The 22,669-nt window shown below is 32.3% G+C and overlaps 1 protein-coding gene across 1 annotated transcript in view; it reads left to right on the top strand.

Moving 5' to 3' along the window:
* Ctnna3 (catenin alpha 3) overlaps positions 1 to 22,669 on the top strand; it is a 1,674,700-nt gene that overhangs the window by 1,449,684 nt on the left and 202,347 nt on the right. The window lies entirely within an intron of this gene.

Here is a 22,669-nt window from a genome sequence, read left to right as displayed (position 1 = left end):
GCATGTCTTTTGTATATTTGTAAAAATCTAACTTCCTTTATAATTTTGACCCCTGAAACTTTCATATTTGTGCACACATTTGCTTCTATTTCCCCTCCTTCAAAACTCCCAACTAAACTTCTGTTTTGTAAAATGTGGACCTTCCAGCACCTTATTGCCTCTTTTAGAAAAATCAACCTCCAAAGCTGCTCCTTTTACTTAGATTTTAAATTTATCTAATCAAAACTAGTTTATGATGTGATTTCTTAAATTCATTCAACTTGGCTGGAGAAAGTTCAAATTCAGTGTGGTGAGTGTCTGTATTCTAGACACCTCCGGGCCTTCTGCTTCTTGGAAACCATGAACTGACTTTCCTCTGCCATGCCTTTCTGATGTAATGTTCTGCCACACCCCAGGCCCAGAGTAATGGAGCCAACCAACCATGGACTGAAAGCTCAGAAATCTTAAGCCCAAACAAATCTTTCCTCCTCTAAGTTGTTTTTCTCAGCTATTTGTTCCAGCAATGAAAAGTTTGCTAATATAACCAGCTAGGCTTATTCTGTGTCTTAACTAATATGAATAGGGCAGCAATGAACACGGTGTGCAGGTATTGCTTTGGTATGTTGATTTCATTTCCTTTGAATAACTAGGAGTTGGATAGCTGAATCATATGGTATATCTGTTTTTAGGGGTTTTTGTTGTTGTTGTTGTTTAAAATAGTGTCTCACTGTGTTGTCCATGCTGACATGGACTTGATCATGTGATAATCCTACCTCACCATCTCTACTAGCTGGAATAACAGATGTCTGCCATCCACCTTAGTTATCTTTAGTTTTTTTCAGGAACCTCCATACTATTCTCCATAATGTTTATACTAATTTACATTCCCACTACCCATGTATAAATTCTTTTTCCTCTACATCTTTGCTATCATTTGTTGTTATTTTATTTATTTGATAATAGCCATTCTAACTGCTATATTTCCCATTATAATTAAGATAAAAAGTGTCTATTGTTTTATTTGCACTTAACTTTACCTCATTCTCTTAACATCTTTACTCCTGTCTCCTATCGGACTTGTCATCCAATTTCTCTACTCATTTTTAACATTTTATTCATTAGCTCTTCACTGGATCCCACTACTCTATCAGCCCAAATTTTATTATTTGTAGACACAAAATTAAAATCCATTGATTATAGCATTGACAGTTTAAATAGTCTGAAATAGGTCCCCCAGCCTGATTGCTTGTAAAACTCCAGTGACTACAACTCATTGCTAAGACCATTACTTCTGGTTAGTCACAATATTAGACTCAACCCCTCTTCTATTATGGCAGGGGAGGAACTGGCACTTCCAGAACCAAGAATACAGATGTGAAAATTGCCTGTATCTAGCCATGATATAGAATTCCAATCAGGCTTGTCCCCAGTCAAAGAAAGGCGGATGGATTTTCCAACTCTACAGAATTCTGAAACTTCTGATATTTAACTTACTTTCAAGCTAACAATGTAACTGCCACAATTTCATTGCTGGAAAATGACATAAGATTCTTATGTCAGAGATAAATCTCTCTTATTACTCACAGCAGTAGCAGAAGACAGGGTATCAGCACTCTCACACAAAGTACCAAAGCCTTATTTCCTATAATGCAGCATAAAGAAGGCCAGATGGTACCTACACATGCAATGGGTTGTATAACAGAAGAAGAACCCATTTTTATAAGAAGTAAACAGGAATATTCTTTGCTTTGGAGGAAGAATTTGGCTTTATTATACTGATAGTAAATGTTTCTTCCTTTGCTGTAGAAGGAAATATGATTTTATTTTTCATGGCTATTGACAAATCTGCTCTTTGTTCTAGAAAGAAGTTGTATGTCCCAAGGTGGTTTCATATACTAATATCCTTGAAAAAATAGTCTTAGATAATAGCAAATCAATGTCTCACTAGCAAGATGTGTAGAAATTGAGAGATCCATAGAGAATTATTATCAGTTACAAATGCTGAACAGCCAGGAGAAGGCTGTCACAATGATATTGTATTTTTCCTAGGGTGCTTTCCTACTCATGCTAGTTAAAAGCATCCTACTCCAAGAGTCCCAAGTTTTACTCCAGCAATGTGGAGCTCAATGAAGCTGCCCTACAATGCTCCCACACCTTCAAGTACTTTCATCTCTGTGAGTTCTTCCTGGTCATTATTGCTCCATTAGGTCTGTGTAATGTGTCTTTGTCAACATGATATACATGCATGACTCCTATAATTGTATTTTTCACATTTTAATTTTTTTCAAAAGCTGTACCTCAGGTAATGAATTGAATCAGTAAATATTTATTAATTACCCTCAATAATTGTATCAGGCACAATTACTAGGGGAGAAAATATCATCATGCTACTTCCAGTCTAGATGAGATACCATTTATCATAGATAAAATTATGGTCAACTCTAAATTCTAGTATAAGTACTAGGAAAGCTACAGTGAAACAAAGAATCTTTTTTGTTGTTGTTGTTGTTGTTGTTACTGGGGATTGAACTCAGGGGCACTTGACCACTATGCCACATCCCCAGCCCTATTTTTATTTAGAGATAGTCTCACTGAGTTGCTTAGTGCCTTGATGTTGCTGAGGCTGGCTTTGAACTCAGGATCCTCCTGTCTCAGCCTCCTGGCTGGGATTACAGGCACGCGCCACCGTGCACTACTTAAAGCAATATTACACCTTGCCTTTGAACCTTATTTTATTTTTTGAGGTGCTTGGATTTTCTTAAAATTGCTAAAAAGCCTTCTGTAAAAAATCATCAATATATGTTAAGCAATTAAAAAACTTGTGACAAGTTATGTAATTTACCACATTATTTTTAATAGTCAAAAGTTACAATTTATTATGTCTTATATATGTCAAGAGACAGATAAATTTAGGTATAACCATGAAGAAAGCAGTTGTTCAATAATTATCCCTACCAAGAATATTTAATGAGAAGCAAAATTATCAATGGTTTAATATCAAAAAGCATGCACTAAAATTATATACATTTAAAATTTCCAATCATGTAAAACTGTGCACTAATATTAGAATAAAATTTGTGGCTAAATTGATCATTGTTTCTCTGAGCAGAAGTACCTTTGTCCATTTTTTACTATTTTCTGAAATTTCTCCAAAATGTCTCTAAATGCTGGGTTTCCATAATCTAAAACAATAAATAAGAGCTTGGGTTCTAGATCAGACTTCCTTGTACTAAAATCCTGGTCTGCCTTTTTCTATTTATGTGGCCTTAGGAAATTACTTAAATTGTTAAACCTCAGTTTCTTTATGTAAATATTGACCATTATGACAGTATGTCATAGACCTGTAGTGAATATTGAATGGAATGATGTGTGTAATGCATTTACTAGGGTGCCAGATACAGAGCATCAGGCATCTATTCCTTGTTGTATCCTTAACTCCTGTAAGAATGCTTAGAGAAGAGGAGTTACTCAATACGTATCAAAAACCAGTGTAACTTATAGCTGTGATTCTGTTTAAATATTAAATGAAATGAAAAATGTGTACCCAATATCTTCCTTTCCCTGCGCCCTCCCATTACTACTTCAGTGTGCCTCAGTGTGCCTGATGCACTCTTGAAGTCCACTCAATATCTTTGTTAACAATTATATAATCTTCTCTTTGAATCCTTGCTTATTACCTTGAACATTTGAGATCCCAGGCACTTCCTCCTCCCCTGCACTCCCTGTTAGTTGGCTTCTACATTTTTGTAGTTTCTTGGTATTTCTCAAAATTTCTCCCATCTACTATTTCTATTTCTTCCTTTTATTGTCCCTGAATGCATATACAGATGCTCCTTCAGGATTCTACAACACAGGTATGATGTTAAATGTCAACATATATTATCTGCATTCATTTGGAAAAGCCCTTCTATTCAATTAGGATGCATATGAAAATGATAGGGTTTCTCATAAAATGCCCTCTAGTCCTGTTTGACCAACCCATAAATACCTCTGAGTTTACACACTTCTTTTTACTTGCAGGATCAAGAAGCATTGGGTCATAGGTATAGCTTTAGATACTCTGAGACAGCTATAATAATAGCTCGTTCAAATTAGGTGTCAAATTCGGGTATTGTTGTTATTTTCTTGTTTGTTTGTTTTGAACACATCATCTAGTAAAATAAATGTGCTTGTGCATTGCATCAGAATTTAATAACAAATGTGGCTCAACATGAGGCTCCTCAGCTTGTCTAAATCATGATATGGCTGGACCTTCCCTTTGTCTTGAATTTCTTTGAATTTTCCTGAAGTTGATTGATTGATAAAATAGTTCTTTTTTTCTCTCCAAAGAAATATCCTCTATTTGATATATATGAGATGAATTAAAAATTACCTGAGCTTTTTCTCTGAATTAATATTTGTTCAAGATCAAAGATTTATAACAAAATTGATGAAATGGGAAATATTTGAGAGAGAAAAAATATGTATCAATATATATATATATATATATATATATATATATATATACATATATAATCTCAGAATATAGATCAAATAAGAATGATAAAGCCCAAATTAAGAAAAACAATTTAAGGAAAGTAAAAATAATCATATGAAATAATATAAAACATGTCAATTACTCAAGCTATAAAAATGGCAGACCTGACAGGGAGAGAATTAATTGAGCCCAATACTAAAGTAAATTTTGAAATCACACATTTATAACAGAAAACAAAGGCTTTGCTAAACTAATGAAGTGATTATTACTTAAATTTGTACTATGTACCAATAAAGGATCTCCAACTGTATTTTTTAATAATTTCTTTCACAATTATAATATGAGAAAATCATGTCCTTTTACTACTATCCCCTGCTTGGTTATATCTTTAAATGTTCAGGGAGCATATTACATTATTCATATAAATTAGTTTTCTATCTCAGAACCAGGCATATAATTCAAGCCAACAAAGCACAGCAAAGTACTGTGCAGGGAGCAAACACTGCCAGTGTATTTTTTCAATAAGGGGCTTTCTTACTGTTTGACATCTGATTATTTTCTTCCTAATTCCATTAGGTGAATTCATATGAAATATTAGAGGATGTTATGGATATTGACACTAATAAGAGAAGTTATGTTTCTTCTATGAACATATTTCCAGCTACCCCAAAGCACAGATTATATATTTTTAATATTTATGTTCTCTCATGATTTCATGGCTTAATTGTATTAAGTATGTAATTAAATTTTCATGATATCCAAGTCTTGCTATTTTTCATCATACCACCTGCAAAATCATGGTTCCAAATTTCTTCTAATTCAGTCATTAGGGTCTGTGCTTCCAGGTTTTTTTATATTATTCCAGTCCAATCCTAGATGAGCCTAAAAACAGAGGATAGGTTTTCTAGAAGCATTTCCAACTAGGGTACCATAGGAGAATCATGCTTTAGAGCCCTAGAATTGTGTACATTTAATTTATGCCAATTCCTTTAAATTAAACATTTTTAGTTATTTAAAGCTTAACATTACAAGTACATGCACAATTTGATTCCCATTGTTTCATTTGGCATCATTTTCCTTCAGATCCTTTAGCATTAAATCTCTTTCAAAGTTTTTCACATTTCCAGTTCCTTGTGGTGCAAGTCTTTCCCTCTCATTCTTTCCTAACTACCTGCACTTCAATTTTACCTGTTAAACTTTTCACTTAGGAAAGCATCACTTGCTCCCAAACATCTTTCCTAACCTGTGTAACTAAACAAAGCCTTATATGCAGTCTTCCCTCCTTGTATATTCTTCTTCAAAACCCCTATCTCAGTTTGATATATTTATTTCTTTGGCCATTTTTTATGCTGTCTTCTTCTAGTAAAATCTAAACTCTATGAAGACTTTATCTTTTTGGATATCCCACTGTATCTACATTACTTCAAACAGCACTCTTTGTGCTCTTGTTGTACAGAAGATATCTATTGACTAAGCGTATTAATGAGCTGTTCAAGAAAATTCTGAGGAATCTAGATAAATAAAAATTACCTTTTTCAGAAGCATGAAATGTAATACTTTATTATTTATAAAGTTGTGAAATCAAAGTTCTAGAGAAATTGCCTTTTTGAATGTCAAGTTTCTGTTCTTATAAAGTCGATGTTTTTCAGAGAAATTCTACTACCGAAAAACATGATGTTGAACTGATGCATGATCAGAAACAATTGAAAGAAGAGAGATGATAAAGGGAAGGTCATTTCTAACTTGTTATCCTATAATCTCTAGTGAGGGAAGGAATCATGTTTTCAAATCCTCAGACCCATATTTGTGCCTGAAATATAAACTTACTTTGTCAAGTGTTTGTTCAATTACATTTATTAACTTTTAGGGATCAAACCATTTTTTATAGTGATAACATCATGGAGAACATTAGTTACATAGGATACATGGAGACACAAGTCTACAAAGACTAAACAACTTCAAAACAAGATTATTGCAGTTACTAGCAAATATTACTAAGTAAACTAGTAATAGGGTAGTCGTTGGTGGATGACAAGATGCTGGTTGAGATGAAATGACCAAACAGGTCTTCACTGAGGCGGTAATGCTTGTGCTAGAGTGTGAACAGAGTGAAAGAGACTATCATGTGAACAATGGGCCTAGTTTAAAAGATGAAGTTACCAAATTAGGTCAGGTAAAATTATGTTTTGTTTAAGTTTAAGCAACTGGCAGATTATAATTGACTGGGTGAATGATGCAGTCACCTACCTGAAGTACTGGTTGCCTGCCTGCAACTGTGGCTTTGTATTGTTGTTCAAAACATGATTTCACAATATGGCCTGGCAAGAGCCTCTACTTGTGATATAAGGAACTACAGAGTTATTAAATTAATAGATTACAGGGGAGTACATAGTGCAGTTATATGTTGATCATCAAAAAATAAGACATCGGGTTTTCATGAGACCTGTGCGCATTCTTAAGCAAAGCGTGGAAGCTGAGTCTGCCTATTCCATGACTGTGCCTAGCTGATAACAGAAATGCCTCTGGGATCCCGAAGCAGGTCATTCCTAAGGATATTTGATAACTCTGATGGCTGCCATTGCCATGGGACACCACAGTGACTTTGCTTCATTTTTCTTAAACTGCACAATGTCTAGGCAGTTTTCATTCAAGCTTCCTATCTTTTTTCCTTCATCCAGGGTCAAAATTTCATCATAAACTGATGCTTTTCTTAAGCTTCTCCAGCTTCCTCCTGATTTTAATCCCATTTAGATGTTCTCAAAAGATACAGACTAACAAAGAATTCTTTTAGTATCTTTTTAAGTAGTTCTTCTGACTTGCTAAGAGCTAAACTAAAATAACATCAGAAAAATTCTTATTTTCATTGATTTTTATTTATATGATTACTTAGTCAACTAAAATTCCTGTTTAACAAATCTCTCTAAACTTTTGTATAGAAGGTTCATTAAACCTCATTACCTCTAGGGCAGATGCAAAGACACTTCATAATCTCACAGATTATTCAATATTTACCTTTCATATTAATATACTATAAAATGTTTCTATCTCAGTTCTTTTAGATTTGAGTTATATTCCTTAGAAATCTTACATATAAAAGTTATTTTTCCTACTGACCTCTTCTTTTTGTTTTTATTGGTGCATATATACTTATATATAATAATGGATTTCATTGTGACATATTCAAACATGCACATAATATAATTTCATCAATCTCATTCCCCTAGTTCCCTTCCCTCCTGCCTCCTCATAATTCCTTCCTTTCTACTGGTCTCTCTTCTATTATTATCATTTTAAATTACTGCACTACAATTATGCAAGGAAATTTGATCAAGAGGGAGTCAACATGGGAGGTTATGGGGAAGTACTGAAGAACAAAATCAGTCAAATGATACTATGTCCTAATCTCTTATTTTGCACCAATAATTGTTGGCATAAAGATAGAATTTCTTGCTTTAAAAGTAGAAATAAAAGCTTTCTCAGATTCATTCTCTTTTCTCTCTTGCATATGATACAGCATCTTATTTCCCTTTATTTTGATCCATTGCATCTTTTTGCCTTAAGGGACATATGTACCAATCTTATTTGTGATGAGGCATATTACATGCTATAATACTTAACTTTTATAAGTGAATGATGAACAAAATACTTTGGAAATATGTGATATATAATTCCAATAATGCAATATGGGGACAGGCGAAGCTCCTTGAAGATACAAATACAGGACAGAAAGCAGAATACATATACAATTAAAATTGAAAAATAATAGTTCTCTTTAACAAGGTAGATTGATGGTTAATAGTTATGATGTATATCATATTTGAATTTGGTTTTAAAATAAAATACAATGTTCTAAAAACATACTATTTATAATATAATATACTATTTCATACTGTATTTTTGGATGATAAATTTATATTGTCTGGGATCCACAGTAGCTATAAATGTGATGATATCTGAGCTATACCAACAGTGGCATGTTTTCAAATACTGTTTTTCAAAGTCACTAATGTATAAACCCTCTTTTTATGCTTTCTTCCATGGTAAAGTTAATTATTTTTATTATAGTGTTACTCAAATAGTTACCAACACAACATTGACATAACAAACATTTCTATAGTATTTATCAGGTTTCAGTCTGTTTTAACAATTTTATATATGGTAACACATTTGTTTCTGATGTCAGCCTTTTAAGTTGGGTGCTATTATTATTGCCTCATAATACATTTGAAAACACTGAAGAACAGAGTAGCTAAATAACTCGAACAAGGGCTTACAGTGAAGGTTGTTACTGTGGCTCAGGAATCCATGTTCTAAAGCCTTCTGTAGCACTTCCAATAAATATCATCTCCTAAAGCACATAGCTTATATATAATTATAAAACCCAACCCAATCATAAATTACAAAGCAAAAAAGCAAAACCTTTTTTCTACTTCTCATTTGCTCTTCCCCATCAGTCTACTCTACAAAAGAGCTATACTAGCCTTATTAAAACAGAAGTCAGAACATGTCAATATGCTGTTAAAAATCATGAACTATCCTCTTTCTTCCACACATAGAATAAAATTAAAAATCTGTATCATAATCTAGATTTTCATTAATTCCAACTCCAAATCTCACTACTCTCTACCTCATCAATTGCACTCTAGACACAGTAGCCTAGTTACAATTCCACTGAGCATGCCAAGAATGTTTCTTGATCAGAGTCCTTGGAATGCATTATTTTTTGTTCCTAGTTTGTTCTTTTCATATATAACTATGTGTCTCCCAATTCTTTGATTAAATAGCACCTAACTGAAGGTAGCACCACTGAGTGCTTTTTTCTATGTGTTCATTATTCTGTTTTTTCTCATAATTTTCACCACCTGAATTATTATATATGTTTTGTGATTATTTATTGTTCATTTTTCTAATTAGATTATAGACTTTTTTTGAGGAGTGCGCATTTGTTTTGTTTGATGCTTATTTGCTAAAATCTATAATTGTATTTGGCACGTAATAAAAAATAAACTAATATTTTAAATTTGCAGATAATCATAGATTCTTATACATATTTAAGAAATTGGGGAAATTCATTCCACATATTTACCTTTTTTCTTCTGTGGTAACATCCTGTGAAACTATAGTTCAATATTGCAGCCAGAATATTTATATTAATATAGTCAAGAGAGAGAATATTGAGCCCAAGGGAACTTAAACCACTGCATCACATCCCAGTCCTTTTTTATTTTGGGGGGTTGGGCACAGGGTCTTGCTGAGTAGCTTAAGGCCTCACTACATTGCAAAGGCTGGTTTTGAACTCATGATTCTCCTGTCTCAGCCTACCAAGCCATTGAGATTATGAGTATGCACCACTGCTCATGGAAATTGCCAAGTTCTTTAGGCTGATTGTCAGCTGATTTAGTTCTGAATTGGGGATATATAAGGCAAAATAAAAATTTAGTTAGTGCTGGGTTGTAGCTTAGTGGTAGAGCACTTGCCTAACGTGTGAGGCACTGGGTTCGATCCTCAACACCACATAAAAATAAATAAATGAAATAAAGGGATTGTGTTCACCTACAACTAAAAAAAATGTTTAAGAAAAAATATCCTTCTCAAAAATAGACCATATATTATGCCATAGGGCAACTCTTAGCAAATATAAAGGAGTAGAGATATTACCATGCATTTTATCCGATCATAATGGAATGCAATTGGCAATCAACAATAAAATAAAGAAGAAAAATTCCTACTTCACATGGAGAATGAACAATATGCTGCTGAATGAACAATGGGTTATAGAAGACATCAAGGAGGAAATTAAAAAATTCTTAGAGATAAATGAAAACACAGACATAACATATCAAAATCTCTGGGACACTATAAAAGCATTACTTAGAGGAAAATTCATTGCATGGATTTCATTCCTTAGAAGAAGAAACAGCCAACAAATAAATGATCTCACACTATATCTCAAAGCCCTAGAAAAAGAAGAGCAAATCAGCAACAAATGCAGTAAAAGGCGAGAAATAATTAAAATCAGAGCTGAAATCAATGAAATCAAAATAAAAGAAACAATTGAAAAAATTGACAAAACTAAAAGTTGTTACTTTGAAAAAATAAATAAGATTGACAGAACCTTAGCCTTGCTAACAAAGAGAAGAAGAGAGAGAACCCAAATTACTAGCATATGGGATGAAAAAGGCAATATCACAACAGACACTACAGAAATACAGAAGATAATTAGAAATTATTTTGAAACATTATACTCCAATAAAATAAAAGATAGTGAAGGCATCGATAAATTCCTTAAGTCATATGATCTGCCCATATTGAGTCAGGAAGATATACACAACTTAAACAGACCAATATCAAGTGAAGGAGAAGAACCCATCAAAAGATTACCAATCAAGAAAAGCCCAGGACTGGATGGATCTACAGCAGAGTTTTACAAGACCTTTAAAGAAGAACTAATACCAATACTCTTCAATCTATTTCAGGAAATAGAAAAAGAGAGACTACTTCCAAATTCATTCTAAGAGGCCAGTATCACCCTGATTCCAAAAACCAGACAAAGACACTTCAAAGAATGAAAACTTCAGACCAATATCTCTAATAAATATAGATGCAAAAATCCTCAATAAAATTCTGGCAAATCGGATACAAAAACATATCAAAAAGACCGTGCGTGCACCATGATCAAGTGGGATTTATCCCCAGGATGCAAGGTTGGTTCAACATACGGAAATCAATAAATGTAATTCACCACATCAATAAACTTAAAGATAAGAACCATATGATCATCTCAATAGATGCAGAAAAAGCATTCGACAAAATATAGCACCCCTTTGTGTTCAAAACACTAAACAAATTAGGGATAACAGGAACTTACCTCAACATTGTAAAAGCTACCTACACTAAGCTTCAGGCTAGCATCATTCTAAACGGAGAAAAATGGAAGGCATTCCCTCTACAATCTGGAACAAGGCAGGGATTCCCTCTCTTACCACTTCTATTCAACATACTTTTGAAGCACTGGCCAGAGCAATTAGACAGATGAAAGAAATTAAAGGTATAACTATAGGAAAAGAAGAACTTAAACTAGCACTATTTGCTGATGATATTATTCTATACCTAGAAGACCCAAAAGGCTCTACCAAGAAACTTCTAGAACTAGTAAATGAATTCAGCAAAATGGCAGGATATAAAATCAACACTCATAAATCAAAGTCATTCCTGTATATCAGTGACAAATCCTCTGAAATGGAAATGAGGAAAATTACCCCATTCAAAATATCCTAAAAATAAAAATACTTGGGAATCAACTTAACAAAAGAGGTAAAAGATCTATACAATGAAAACTATAGAACCCTAAAGAGAGAAATAGAAGAAGACCTTAGAATATGGAAAGATATACCTTGCTCATGGATAGGCAGAATTAATATTATTAAAATGGCCATATTACCAAAAGCACTTTACAGATTCAGTGTGATTCTGATCAAAATCCCAATGGCATTCCTCACAGAAATAGAAAAAGTAATTATGAAATTCATCTGGAAAAGTAAGAAACCCAGAACAGCTAAAGTAATTCTAAGCAGGAAGAGTGAAACAGGTGGTATCACTATACCAGACCTTAAACTATACTACAGAGCAATAGTAACAAAAACATCATGGTACTGGCACCAAAACAGGTTGGTGGACTAATGGTATAAAATAGAAGACACAAAGTCCAACCCACAAAATTACAACTACCTTATATTAGACAAAGGTGCTAAAAGCATGCAATGGAGAAAGGATAGCATCTTCAACAAATAGTGCTGGGAAAACTGGAAATCCATATGCAACAAAATGAAATTGAATCCCTATCTCTCACCAAGCACAAAAGTCAACTCAAAATGGATCAAGGATCTAGGAATAAAACCAGAGACTCTGTGTCTAATAGAAGAAAAAGTTGGCCCTAATTTCCTTCACATGGGGTTAGGCCCCAAGTTCCTTAATAAGACACCTATAGCACAAGAATTTAAACCAAGAATCAACAAATGGGATGAATTCAAACTAAAAAGTTTTTTCTCAGCAAGAGAAATAGTATGTGAGGTGAATAGAGAACACACATCCTGGGAACAAATTTTTACCCCTCATACATCAGATAGAGCTCTAATCTCTAGGGTATACAAAGAACTCAAAAAGTTAAACACCAAAAAACCAAATAACCCAATCAACAAATGAGCCAAGGACCTGAACAGACACTTCTCAGAAGAGGATATATGATCAATCAACAAATACAGAAAAAATGCTCACCATCTCTAGTAATCAGAGAAATGCAAATTAAAACTAAGATACCATCTCACTCTAGTAAGAATGGCAGCCATTATGAAGTCAAACAACAAGAAGTGCTGGCGAGGATGCAGGGAAAATGGTACACTCATGCATTGCTGGTGGGACTACAAATTGGTGCAGCCAATTTGGAAAGCAGTATGGAGATTCCTTGGAAAGCTGGGAATGGAACCACCATTTGACTTAGCTATTCCTCTTCTCAGTCTATACCCAAAGGACTTAAAAACAGCATACTACAGGGACACAACCACATCAATATTTATAGCAGCACAATTCACAATAGCTAGACTGTGGAGCTAACCTAGATGCCCTTCAATGGATGAACGGATAAAAAAAAAATGTGGCATTTATACACAATGGAATATTACTCAGCACTAAAAAATAACAAGATCATGGCATTTGCAGGGAAATGGATGGCATTAGAGCAGATTATGCTAAGCAAAGTTAGCCAATCCCCCAAAAAACAAATGCCAAATGTCTTCTCTGATATAAGCGGGGTGACTCAAAATGGGGTAAGGAGGAAGATCATGAGAAGAAGATTACCTCTAGATAGGGAGGAGAGGTGGGAGGGAAAGGAAGGGAGAAAGGGAATTGCAAGGAAGATGGAAGGAGACCCTCATCATTATACAAAATACATGAATGAAGATGTGGGGGAAATAAAAAAGAATTGCGTCACCTTAGATTGGGTAGAAAGAAGTGATGGGAGGGGAGGGAAGGGAAAGGGGGGAAAGGTAGGACAATAGAATGAAATAGACATTACTATTGCTGTGTATATATACCTGACTGCATGACCAATGTGATTCTGCAACCTGTACACTCCGAATAATGAGAAATTATATCCCATCTGATTGAAATGTATGACATGTCAAGGTCATTGTACTGTCATGTGTAACTAATTAAAACAAATAAAAACTTTTTAAAAAAATATCCAGGTTGCTTATCATTATTCTGTTCCTTGGGGTCCCAAGATGCCTGGCTAGTTCAACTTCTCCCTACCTTTCAGAATCATTTAAATTATTTCTTATATATGGAATAACCAATAAAGTAAGGATTACTATATCCACTGTATCCATGAGAATTATATATATTTAACAAGTGTTTTTAAAAGAAATAAATACAAAACCTTTTTAGTCAACACTTTGGACCAAAATTTGGACTGTATCTTTGACAAGATGTCAAATGGAAGTCGGGCTTTTATTCTCACCCCACAAAGTAGGTTAGGTTACTCTTAATTTTAAAAATGTTCCTATCTTTCTAGTGACAGGTGAACACCACAATTCAACTGAAAAAAACAAAACAAAACAAAAAAAACACCTTTTTTTCTCAGTAGATAAAATTTCTTGTTTCAAAACTAATTAAAATTAATTAAAATTTGGCTAAATATTTCAAATCAAATCTGCTTTTTTTCTAGTTTATTACTTACTGCATCTTATTTAGTGCTTCGGTGTCATAATTCTAAACAACAATGGGCAGATGCCAATACTATCCATGTCAGAGGCTGCACAGAGTAGGTAGGTGTCCAGAGCATCCTGCCTGGTTTCAAGGTTGCGCTTTGCTTTCTACTATTTTATGGCATTAGGGAATTTTCTTATTGACTTCTCTGTATCTCAACTTCTTTTGTTGCAAAAATCATACTGATAAATAATAATAATAATAATAACCAGTTATAGTACTGTTATAAGGGCTGAATTTAGAGTAAATATTTGTAAGCCACTTCGAACTATGCCTGGCACTGAAGTCTTTTCATTTACGTCTAAATGTGTAAAAGTATAGGTAAACAATTATTTTTATTATCCTTGTAAATGAATGTGAGACATATCAATAGCACACAGTAAGAAGCAGCACTTGTCTTAAATACAGAATTTCCTTTTTAAGTTTCAGTATGGTCTTGTGTTAACTATTAATTGAAAACTGTGTTTTATGCTATGAGAACCATTTATAAATTTTCATATGCTTCTGATTATCTAGAATATCTTAAGGTTGAAATTATATTTAGTAAGTGAAAAAATACTTTTATGCACATGGTTAATATATTTTATCTTTATTTAGAGAAATTTTCATTGAACTATACTCCAAGCATATATGAAATTCAATGCAAATGTTATATACATATCTTCCTTATAATTTCATAGTTTTAGATATCTTTTTTTTCTTCTCCCTAAGAAAGTTGGTAGAATGACTTCAGGTTTGGAAAAACATGCTTTAGTGTTTATAAGTTGTTTTATTTCTTCATTTTATGGCATCATCAATACTTTGATAACTGCTTTTTTTTAAAGACACGATCATTCTCCTAGGACTGTAAACACAGAGTAAAATGCTTCATAGGTCAAAAATCTCTCTTCTACTATTCAGGTTTCTGACATTTCACCACCAGTACTTTCTAATTCACACTGGTTACTCATAAAATGCCCATATAGTAAAAAAATAGCTGGATAGTGTAAGTGGTGTGGTTTTAGGGGATATAGTATTTATTTTGCCATATGATGACATTGATAGTACAAAATTTCCAAAATCTGTTTTTTAGTGGCACATGGAAGACACATTTGCATTTCATCAATAATCCCTACACCTCCAGGTTGATCTCCATCTAAGTTACTGTAGGCAGACTAATGTCCTGTCTATTGTAGGCTTTCAAATCGATTTTTTCATTTTGTGTCTAGTAACCTGGCAGGTAACCTTTATCAAACTTTCATGTAAAAGAAAGTGAGTCAACATCTTTTAACATTTACAATGTATGTTGATGTGTGTGTATATATTTTTTGTGTGTGTACTCTTGTGGTGTGGTTTTGGAGGACCCTGTATTTATTTTACCATAGTTCAATGAAAATTTCTCTAAGTAAAGGTAAAAACCTAATTATATTAACCACTTACATTAAAGTATTTTTCATTTATGAAATATAATTTCAACCTCATGATGCTCTGGATAATCAGGAGCATACTAAATATTTATAAATATTATGACTTCTTTTGTGCAAATTTAAATTTGTGGATGTTTTAATGTTGTTCATAGCCATAGTTTGTCCTTTTTGTTTGTTTTTTTGCAGGTGGGTACACTCAGACAATGAACCAAAATCTAAGCCCTACTTTTAAATTTTATTTAGAGACATGGTCTCACTGAGTTGCTTAGTGTCTCACTTTTGCTGAGCCTCGTAATCCTCCTGCCTCAGCCTCCTCAGCCACTGGAATTACAGGCATGTTCACCATGCCCAGCAATTTGTCCATTCTTGTTATGAAAGTATATGGCATTGTATAAATATGCCATAATTTATGTCTCTATGAAACTATTGATGGACACATGGGTAGTTTTAGTATTTAGCATGTTATGACTAGTGCTGCTACAAACATTCTAATAAACATGTTTTTGGGTGCTATTTTGCATCTATTTCATTTGGATACTTTCAACTCCTCCTAAATTTGAATTTGCTGGGTCCCAATTTTGCACATGTTCTGCTTCTACATAAAAGTCAAATTGCTTTCTAAAATGTTTACATCCTTTTATATACTAATCAGAGTTATATGACAGTACCAGTTGTTCTACAGCTTCACCACTACTTGAAAATTTCTATCTTCTTTCTTAGTTTAACCCTCTGGTAAAGGTGTAAAGTATCTCATGACTTTGGTTTGCATTTTAATAATTAATAAATTTGCAGCCTTTTTAAAATAAGTTCTTTTACCAATTGGGCATATTCCTTTAAGAACCATCTTTTCAATGCTTTGCCCATTTTTCTATTGTGCTGGTCTTTCCTTATTGATTTGTAGGCATTTTTTATACATACAGCAAGCTTGGCTTGAAGGTTGATGTTTGACTCCATTAACAATGTCTTTTTTTTAAAAAAATATTTTCTCAGTTGTTGATGGCCATTTATTTGTTTATTTATTTATATGTGGTGGTAAGAATCGAACCCAGTGCCTCACAGTGCTCTCTATTACAGAGCTACAACCCCAGCCCTAACAATGTGTTTTGATAAGATAAGTTCTTAAAATTTTGAGGGTGACCAGGGGTTGAATCTAGGGGTGCTTAACCACTGAGCTCCATCTTTTAGCCCTTTTGTTTTTTATTTAAAGATGCAGTCTTGTTAAGCTTCCGAGGCTGGTCTTGAACTTTTGATCCTCCTGCCTTAGTTTCCTGAGTTTCTGGAATTACAGGAATGTGTCACCTTGTCCAAGAGTTCTTATCCTTTATATAGTTCAATGTATCAACTTTTTTGTTTCCTCAATATTCTGAAAATGTTTGCTAATGTTTTCTTCTGAAAGCTTTATTATTTTATACTTCACATTTAGATAATACATTTTTATGGAATTGACTTTTTGTGTATTATAGGAAGTAAGACTTTATATGATTTTTTTTCTTCATAAAGACAGCTAGTGAACTTAGTACAGTATATTGCAATAACTATTCTTCTTCTACACAGCTATGGGATTTTTTTTCTCATTAAAAAAATTGTTGTGTGTGTGCCATGAAGCAGAGATATGTGTGGTCTATTTTTGGACTTTATTGGTTAGTTTGTCCTTTCTTGGCCACAGGTATTTCTTTTTTTTTTCTTGAGTAAGATATAATTTCTAAAGGGTTATACCTCTTTTAAAGTTAAAATATGATAATATGAGGTGAAGTTTGATTTATTGAATTTGTCAGGATGAGATTAATACAGATATCTTACTGCTCAGGCTCAGTGCGCTGGTTGAGCAGACCAAGTTTCCTATTCACTTATTTATGGAACCATTAAAAGCAATAATAAACTATCCTATCAATACCTAAAAGGTTACTTTTAACATAGATAGGAGTTCTTCCTAAGATGTTACTTATGAACTTGTATCTGTTTTATTTTTGGAGGATCACTTTAAAAATACTGGAAAGGCTCAGAGGCAACATGGAATTTTTTGTAGAATACAACTGTAGATCAAAGGTTAAGAAAATCCTAACTTATAGGCCAAATTGCCTGCCACCTGTTTTTGTAAATAAAATTCTATTGATTAATGTTGTGCTATAATGTTAGAGATGAGTAGTTGTGAAAGAAATCATGTGACCCACAAAGCCTAAAATATTTTCTTCTTTAAAAGTTTGTTCTAATTAGTTATACATGGAAGTAGAATGCATTTTGACACATCATACATAAATTGAGTATAAATCCTCATTCTGGTTGTATATAATGTAGAATCACACCAGTCGTGTAATCATATATGTACATACGGTCATAATGACTGATTCATTCTACTGTCATTTCTATCCCCATACCCCCCTCCTTCCTTCACTCTACCTAATCCAAAGTACCTCTATTTTTCCCTAGTCCCCCATCCCCTTATTTTGAATTAGCATCCACATATCAGAGAAAACATTTGGCCTTTGGTTTTTTTGAGATTGGCTTATTTTGCTTAGCATAATATTCTCCAGCTCCATCTATTTACCTGCAAATGCCATAATTTCGATTTTCATTAAGTCTGAATAATATACCATTGTGTATATATTTTCTTTATCCATCATCTGTTGAAGAGCACTTAGGTTGGTTCTACTGTTTAGCTATTGTGAATTGAGCTGCTATAAATATTGATGTGGCTGTGTTATTGTAGTATGCTGATTTTAAGTCCTTTGGGTATAAACCGAGGAGAGGGATAACTGAATATTCTTACAATTAGAGAAATGCAAATCAAACTACACTGAGATTTCATTTCACTCCAGTCACAATGGCAGCTATTAAGAATACAAACAACAATAAGTGTCAATGAGGATGTGAGGACAAAGGTACACTCATATGTTGCTGGTGGGCCTGCAAATTGGTGCAACCACTACAGAAAGCAGATTCCTCAGAAAAGAATGGAACCACCATTTGACCCAGTTATCTCACTCCTAAAATATTTTCTTTCTGGATTTTTATAAAGTATTAACCCTTTGTGAATCCTTGCTTTAGAAAATTTCACATGCTTCTCTAAAAGCTGTACTAGAGGCAAATAAGTTCTATTGCTCTCTAGTTCATTATTCAGAAATTAATATGAAGTTTTTTCTAACACGGAGCTTCATATAAAATGCTCAGGGGAAAATAGGAACTTTAAAAAATACATTGAGTGAAGATTGCTGCCAAGAGCTACTGCCAGGAATTTCCAAAAATGGAATCTGCCATCATTTGCCGTTGATGAAAGACATCAGTGGAAGCCACTGTCTCTGTGAGTAGCTTGTAGAAAATGGAAAATGTTGCCATTGATAGGGGTTTGTCAGTAGTATCCACAATTAATGTGAAAACCTACTCTAGAAAATAAATATTGAGAATTTTTTAGGAGCCACTGAAACAAACGTCCCTCAAATCTTCCTTCTGTGAAGTGTACCACATTGTCTTAGGAAAAAGACAAAACTGATGATTTTTGTCTTTTCAAAATGTTCTTGGGAGTTATAAGGCATAGTTTGTCAGAGCTTTGATAATTATCAAGTTTCTTACTTTAAAGAAATTGTTCCACAGTCTTTCTAATCTTAAAATCCTTTGTAGGAATCACCAGTCTTTGGTCAATGTCTGTAATACATTCTGGTACAATGTATCCACAATATGTCTATTGTTGTTATTTTCCTGTAGTTAAAATGCATGTAAAAACTTGTTATACCTTATGCTTAAAGCATTCTTATTTTTCTTGTTTCTTTCTTCTTTTGTTTTGATTCCCTTATATATTCCTATACTTAGAAGAAGTATATAAATATAAATTTTAGAAATATAATTAAGCTAATGAGCTGTATTACTAACTTCTCTATTTCCATTTCATAGCCTATCATTTATAATTAAAATTCTATTATCAGTTATTATATTCTACTTTCTGGTAATTTCACAAATACTTTTGAAATTCAGTTTACAGTAAATTTCACAGCTAACATTCTGATTATTTACAATTTATCATTCTGAAGTTTTTTTCTATCTTTATATAATTTTCCTTTTTGCAGCAGGAGTAAAATGATTCTCTACCAATTATGTAAAATATTTTATCATGGTTATGTAAAGAAGTATAAGAATAGATATAATATGAATTCCATGTTCTGGGTCATTAAGATGACCTGAAAGAGTGATTTATAGGACTCCTTGAGTTCCCTGTTGGAAATGAAGTCACATAAATTGTTCTTATATAACCTTCAATCTATATGCTCAGTGTTAGTATGTATTGGGTGATTATCATTTCTGCTTAAATAAATGATTAAGATATATCTTATGACTGAACATAATTTTAAAAAGAATAAGATTTGTGTATTGAAAGTGACTGTGGAGTTGGGAGTACTGGTATAACTTAAACTTTAACATGTGGAGATATTTGAAGTGATGAGAGAAGTGTCGCCTTTTATCCTCAGGGATGTGACTGTGCTTCTTGGGTTGTTTCCCTTCAGTGGCTGAATTATAGTAGAAGGTACTTTTGTATAATCAAATATTTAAAATGCCTCTAGTCCATTCTAGATATCCAAAGATTAGTAAGTGAAGAAATTCTTGATAAGTGAATACCATATAGCTTACTCATCATGAAATTTTAAAATTTAGTCTTTTAAAATTGCGTACTACCTATTCAAGAAAACAAACTGAAGAGCATTAAAAGTAAACATCCTCAAAATTCTATGACTATTTTACATGTGGTTATAACTTCTTGTATTAGCACAGACTATTATTATTTTTTAGTTAAAATATTTTTTTCCTTTCTTTCTCTTTGTAAAAAGCCCCCAAAGGACATGTTACATGTGAGCTCTGTGAAAACACCTTTATACATCAGTCTTTCTACCTACACCTTCCCAAATTAGAAAAAAAAAAAAAAAACACTCTCTCATGATTTGTCCTCATAGCACTTTATCTAATCTCTAATTCAACTACTTGATATAAATTGCAACAAATTCTTTCCTTGTCTATTTTTGCCATCACTAGCTTGAATTCATATTTATGTAAGGGAAGATGCAATATTCACTCTTCTATTATCACCTATTGAAAGAATTATAAGTATCCAGTAAAGGAACAATAAATATTTTCTTAATAAATGTATGAATGTTGTAATTACATTTTACAATTTATTAAATACCATTTATATTTTAGCAGAGAGATGCAATTATCTTAATTATGCAAGGACCTAATATTGAACTAAAAATAGAGAAACATTGAAGAGAAACAACAGAAGAAGTACAGGCTCATCTTTGAGAATGATTAGTATTTTATCTTTGTTTCTAAGTTTCTCTTCAAATATAAAAATGTGTTAGAAAAAATTTCATGCAATTTTGACACAGTACAAAATAAGCTCTATAATACATGTAATATCATGAACATATATTTAACAGTAAAATAAATAATTTACAAATTTACAGGAAGATCTACATAACCAAACATTCTGCCTGTGATTTGACTGGCATTTTGCACATTACAGGAATTAAAACAATACAGAGATGAAGACACTCACAGTTTTAAAACAGTGACAATAATTTTGTAAAATTAACCTAATGATTTTTAAACTGTATTAAAATACTAAGTTAAAACTCTTAGATATAGATTTATATTGTAAAAAAAAATAGAAAATTTCATATTTTAGCTCACAAGTTTTAACCTTCACACTGGAAATCTCAGATCAATATTTTTCTACAAATCACAATTTGGCTGTTAGAGAAAATATTATGTAATAGCAAAAAAAGGCTGAATAATAGTCTACTGTTTGAGTATATAGTAAGTATATAGTATTTGTTTACCATATTGGATATACTCAATATTATTCAGCAAAAAAAAGTAAAATTTCAATGAATACTTCTGCATGGATGAATCTTAAAAATATGCTAAATAAAAGAAGCCAGATCCAAAATACTAAACACTGTATGATTTTATAATGTGAACTATTTAAGAAAAAACTATTTAAGAAAAGGAATTAGCAATTGAAGTTTGGACTGAAAGAGCACAGACTTGACAGAACTTAAAAGGTTAATGGAAATATTCAAAAACTACATTGTGGTGATGATTGGACAACTCCATGAACTCATTAAAATTATTATGTTGTTCACTTGTAATGGTGAATTATATAACATTATGCCTTAGTAAAAGTATGGAAGATAACCTTATATCTTAAGAAATTAGGTTAAAAACAAAAATATGTAATCATAACAAAGAAAGTAGAATTGAGCTAATGAAAATGAATGAAATTAAAAATAATTTAAAAAGTTTTTTTATGAGAGCCAGTGATAGATATGATTTTTTAAATAACATTAAAGCAAATAGGAAGAAAAATAAAATTATATTATAGATTAGAAAGATTGTGTAATAACATTGTTATTCTAGAATTAATTCAAGAAAATTTTAAAACCATGAAGAAGAAAAATTCCTATCAAGTTTGTAAAAACAGATAAAGAAGATTTACCATTATAGATAAATACAAAGGACTGAAATTTTATACTTTGTTTTTAATAATAAGGTGAAAGAAGTTCTTCCATTGTTATTAAAGTACAAAATAATGAGAAGAGATGATAATCAGCTCAATTTTCTTCATAAACAACCATACTACTAATTATCTCATGAGAATTTATAAAAATAAAGATAAGAAAATTTTCAGTTATGATTAAAATTGTCAATACTATAAATAAAGTGTTATGGAATTTAATAGGGTAATAAGAATGTATTTTTGATTAAGTATACTTCATTCCAGAAGTATAGCAATGGTTATACATAAGGAAAAACTGGCATTGTATAATCTATTTTAAAAAGAAAGAAAAATATGATTACATAATGAATTTCAAAATATTTCATTGTGTCGAGCACAATTAGTGTATATGGTCAGCTTAATTAGATATTTGCATGAAAAACAAGAACAAAATGGACAGCTATTTAACTATTTAATAATAATTTTAAAAGGATTAAAATCTAAGATTTAATTTTGATCTCATATAATGAATATGCTTTGTGTTTAGATATATGTGAATATTTT

The sequence above is a fragment of the Urocitellus parryii genome, chromosome 5, assembly GCF_045843805.1.
Source record: "Urocitellus parryii isolate mUroPar1 chromosome 5, mUroPar1.hap1, whole genome shotgun sequence".
NCBI lineage: Eukaryota > Metazoa > Chordata > Mammalia > Rodentia > Sciuridae > Urocitellus > Urocitellus parryii.
Note: the sequence above shows the minus strand (reverse complement) of the source record. Positions and strands in the feature narration are given on the sequence as shown.